General features: G+C 31.9%; 1 long non-coding RNA gene across 1 annotated transcript; it reads left to right on the forward strand.

The window, feature by feature from the left end:
- Positions 1 to 1267: 1267 nt before the first annotated feature.
- On the forward strand, positions 1268 to 1882 carry LOC149512648 (uncharacterized). Its single transcript, XR_016332110.1, has 2 exons — positions 1268 to 1545; positions 1659 to 1882. It is a non-coding gene; the product is annotated as an uncharacterized LOC149512648 (long non-coding RNA).
- Positions 1883 to 5164: the final 3282 nt, after the last annotated feature.

Genomic DNA, 5164 nt, shown 5'->3' on the forward strand with positions numbered 1-5164 from the left:
TAATTAACTTTGCTTCTTTGGATGCAGCATTATTGAGCTTAATTTATATGTTTTCGTTAGTTTTTCATCAAGCCCTTCTCTGAGAAGGGCTTGGGAAGAGGTGGAGGGGAGCTTATGTTTGTGGTTTATACAAATTAAATTCAAGGTACTAGAACCAATGTTGATAATTTTATTTTAGTATTGGTCGTATTTTTATTATACTAAAATATAATATATTTATAAGTAAATTTTTGTACTATATTTAGTATTGAATAATATTGATTGTTTTGGTTAAAAATCTCAAAAAATGGTAATTATACTAAAAAGTACTCCATTTCATTGTTGTGATTACCCGAAAATTCGGAGCTCATATCGTGTATTTGTTCGTTAGGATCAGTCTTGAACCATTCTTTGATGCGTAGAGCATTTCTCCAAATCCCCATAAGGCGTAATCATTTTGCGATGACTCGAAATTGACCCTGACCTCTTGTTGCTTGTGACCGATCGAAGCGAAGAGGCGACGAAAGTTAAGATCATCACACATCACACATTCACCCGACAACTTTCGATTCTTTCGACTCAGAAAAAGTAGGCAGAAAAAGAATCATGTCTGGATACTTTTTTTTTTTTTTATGGATAGGGCATGGTTTTGTTGACAGTGCCCCATACAAAGATTTCTTCTAGATGATTTAGCAATTTTGGTTAAGGCTTCTTGCACATACTCTAGAGGTTGCTTTTAGAACACTGATGATTGATGTTTGGTGGGGTGACTTTCTTTGTTTACTATCTTCATCTTTGTCAGTTTTAAAGAACTTTTGTTATTGAAAGATTTTTGTGTTTCATGCATTTTATGCATCTTTTTTTGAAATTTTTTTGTTGTTGTTATTGTTAGTTTTAACTTTATAACAATTTGGTTGCTTAATAAAATTTATTTGACTTAAAAAATAAATGTTTTTATTGAATGTTTAACAGAAAACTTTGTGAATTTTGAATGAAATATTTTTGCTATAAGTATACGTTCCGTATTCAATTCGATTTTTGAAGTTGACGTACGTATAATCGGCAGCAAAAAAAAAAAAGTTTTTCGCTAGTTGTTTTGGATTTTACGAATTGTAAATGATGAGTAGTATGATAACAGAAGCAAAACAAATACTACACTAGTAAATCGTCCACGTTAGTCAGATTCTTCTATGCCACGAATATGGGTATCTCCCTGCCTATAAATACAACAACTTGTGGTTGAGCTAGGCAAGTTTCGAAAGTTCTTTTTGGACGATCATCCGTATAAGAAGTAAATTTGTTCTCTAAATTAATAACTTCTCTCTTTCTCAAAATGGAGGACAGAAAATTTGTTAAGATTGCTCAAGTTATGATCATGATCATTCTGATGATTTTGAGTGGATTTTTGGCTCCAATGATGGCATCAGCAAGAACACTAAATGGAAAGCCAGTGGTAGCCGCTGGTGTGCCACTTGACAAGGTTCCTATTCCGCCAATTGGGCCTTCTTGCGGCTCCACTATTCCAATTAGCAAAGGCGCATGTTCTCCCCCTGCTTCGGTGCACGGGTGAGCTATTCATGCATACTATAACAAAGAAAAACTTTTAGTATTTTAGAGAACTTTAATAGAATGAGAATTTGGAAAATTGTTTCTTATAATTTTTCTTTTTTGGGATGTAGGTAGAATGGCAAATTGGGTCAGCAGCAGAACATAAAAGATAATGAAAGGATTAGTACTGATTAAGTATGCTTGTGTTGCTGTTGCTTTTCTTTTTCTTCTTTTGCTGCTTTTATTTTGTACAAGGGGAATATTGTTGTTTAATTAGGCAGTAGGCCGCTTGGATATGTAGATTGGATGGGCAGAATCATCTTTATGAAATGTGGGCTCGGCTGTCTGTTTTTCTTATCCTCTTTATCATTACATTTTGTATTAGTCTCTATCTCATTTCTTTGGTCTTTTTTTTTTTTTTTCAATTTATTGTTAAATGAATCCGACTTTGGTATTTTTGTAGAAATAATATATTGAATTAAAATTTTGAAAGTCAAAATTTTACAAATCTTATTTTTTACAATTTTAATTATTGTTTTATAATTTATTAAAAATAATAATCAAAATTGGAGAAACCATGCAAACCATATAATTTAACTTTCTTTTGCTTTAGTAACTCTCTTAAGAAGAAACCATGCAAACCCGAGAAACCATGCAAATCAATGAAGGAGATAGCCTCGATGGATTGAAGTCCCGGACAAATTTTGAAAAATTAGATTGCGTTGTGATGCGCTCTAGTGCTTGAAATCAATGTTTGTCGTCATACTAGAGGGTAGTTTCAGGTCTACATCATATCGTCCTCATTTGTTCAGCAAATGGGCAACGCAGTTCACATGTAAGTGCCCATTAGTAAGCAATTTATTATTTCACAGACCAAATCTTGTGATCTTGGATGGACAGTCCAGATTTGAAGGATTGAGCCCGAATTGTCTTTATTTTTTAACAACAAATTAAGTATCTACTTTATCTTACAAATATATATTAGTGTAAGAGTTCATATTTTTAAAAATTTTTAAATTAAAATGATTAACTATAAGTGTCTAGCATCACTTACGCAATGTAAAATTTTTTTAATTTTATATTTTTTTAATTATTAATTTTAATAGATATAAACACTAAATTTGTCCAAATTTTTTTATTATGTTTCGGTTTAAAATTTATCAGATATATCAAGTTTTTGGGCCGAACCTCGATTTCATTTCAATTAGGCTTCAGGGTCCAATTTCAATTCAATCGGGCTTAAGGCCCGATTCTGATTGGATCCGAGGCCCAATTTTATCTTTTTAAGCCCAGAGCCTTTATTTTATTTTATTTATTTATTTAAAAAAATACAAAAACAAAAAAACAAGGGATAAAAAATAAAAGAAAAAGGAACAAAAGAGGTAAGGGTGCCTGGTGTCATGCATGACACCACTGGCACTACCTACCCCTGCCATGGCCTTATGTCACATGCTAGGCCTTGTGCCTGAGAAGATTGGACAAAACAGAGAGGGGGTTGGTGTACGGCACCCCCCTTTGCCAAGCCCTGTGTCACTCACCCAGGCACAGGGCATGGTCGAGCTTTATAAATAGAGCTCCGTGTCGGAACAAGGGAGAAGGGAATCCCTGCCAAACAAAATATTTTTTTGACAGATAAAAAAAAAGTTTCTAGAGTCAAAAAAGGAAAAAAAATTCTTTTTGCAAAAAAAAAAACCATGCAAACAAAAATTATAGTCCTCGCCAAATCGACGAAGAACCCAGCGCCAAGCAAGATCAACAAAAAAAAAGAGAGGTTCGACCAAACTGTTAAGGTTCGATCTAAGGCATTTCATTGGGATTTGGGTGAAACTAGGCCCAAATTTGGGCTCAAGGGGCAAATGGTAATTTTTTGGGAGATTTTGAAAATTTTCAACCATCAATCGACGATCATCAATGGCGGCTGACACGACGGACAGCTACCGATCGATTATGTTTCGAAAGAGAGTCTAAGAGATGGGAGGGTAGAGAGAGAAAGAGTCAGAAGAAATGAGCTAAAAAAATTTGGATTTTTATAGAAACTGAGAAAAACCAAAACGACGCTATTTCAATAATCGTCAAAATGATGTCGTTTTGAGCACCCAAATCCGCACATCAGCCTGTGACTCAACCTGGGGTCCGTACACCCGATACGGCAACCCGCTTGACCTTTGGTTCCGACCGGTTCAACTGAATCAGTCCAAACTGAACCAGACTGACCTCGAAACCACTGAACCCAATCAAACCACCAAACCAATCGGACCGATATTGATCGGATCGTTGACAGGTCCGATTCAGGTGAATTTTTTTTTATTTTTTTAAAATATTATTTTTGTTATTTTAAAATTTGTTATTAATATTTATGCATGTTAAAATGTTTAGATTTGCTAGAATAAATTTTTTTTGTTTTATAATAATAATTAATAAAAGTAAATAATGAAAAATATAGTAAAAAATTGTGATAATTTTGTTATTTTTAAAATAAATCTTATAAAATAATACAAAAATAATAAAAAATAAGAAAAGAAAATTTTTATCCGACGATGAGATTCAAAGGTACTCTGAGTAGTGATACCTATGAAATCTCTAGGTTAGAAAATTTTTTAAATACTACTAGTGTATTGGAGTATTTATAAAAAGTTTTCAATACAATAAAATTTTCTTTTTTTGCTACAAAATAAAAATAAAAATAAACTAATTTTTTAAAAATAATAAAGTGATAAAAAATTGGGTAAAAAGAAAATTTTATTCGATGACGGGATTCTAAAAGTATTCCAAGTAGTGATACTTCATTAAATCCCTAGGTGAGAAGTTTTTTAAATATTATCAGTGTATTGGAATATTTATAAAAAAACTTCAATATGATAAAATTTTCTCTTTTCTTCGACAAAAACAATAATTCAGCAAAAAATATCAATAAAATTTCTAAGAAAATAAATAAAATGTGTGCATTAATATATTAGCATCTTGCATTACATGCATAACATAGTTTTTATGAAAGGTAAGTTCGAGCCTCCAAAGATGAGATTTTAAGGTATTCCGAGAAGCGATGCCTAAGAAATCTCTAGGTGAGAAAGAGTTCTTTCAATGTTACCAACGTACTAGAATATTTCAAGAATTATTTCGATAAAAAAGATTCTAATTTATTTTCTCGAATAAAATTTGAGCACTAAATAAAATTTTAAAAAATAATTTCCAATAAATGAAAAATCAAGAAAATTATTTTTCAAACAACAAAAATAAAACTATTTTTTATCAAAATTGAAGGATAACATGTAGTTAAGTGGTACCATTTTTAAACGAGCGCTGTGGGGGTGCTAATCCTTCCCCACATGTAATCGACTCCTGAACCTAGACTGTTTCGTAGACCATAAAATTATCTTTTTAATAAATTTTAATTAATTTAAAATATTATTAAAAGGATAAATTTTAATAGGTGGCCAATTACACCTAGCCAAAAAGGATTTGTGGCGACTACATTTTTTTATTTTCATTTTCAAATTCGACTACGGCTTCAAAACCGTTATGACAGCTTGACGACTCCACTTGGGATACCATTTGTTTTCGAGAGGTAGGCCAAAATTAACTATATGTTATCCTCGAATTTTGAATTAAACAGTCTTAATCGATATTTAATTTTTAA

This window comes from Durio zibethinus, chromosome 22, assembly GCF_047325235.1.
Source record: "Durio zibethinus cultivar Kanyao isolate XHJ-2024 chromosome 22, ASM4732523v1, whole genome shotgun sequence".
Classification (NCBI taxonomy): Eukaryota; Viridiplantae; Streptophyta; class Magnoliopsida; order Malvales; family Malvaceae; genus Durio; species Durio zibethinus.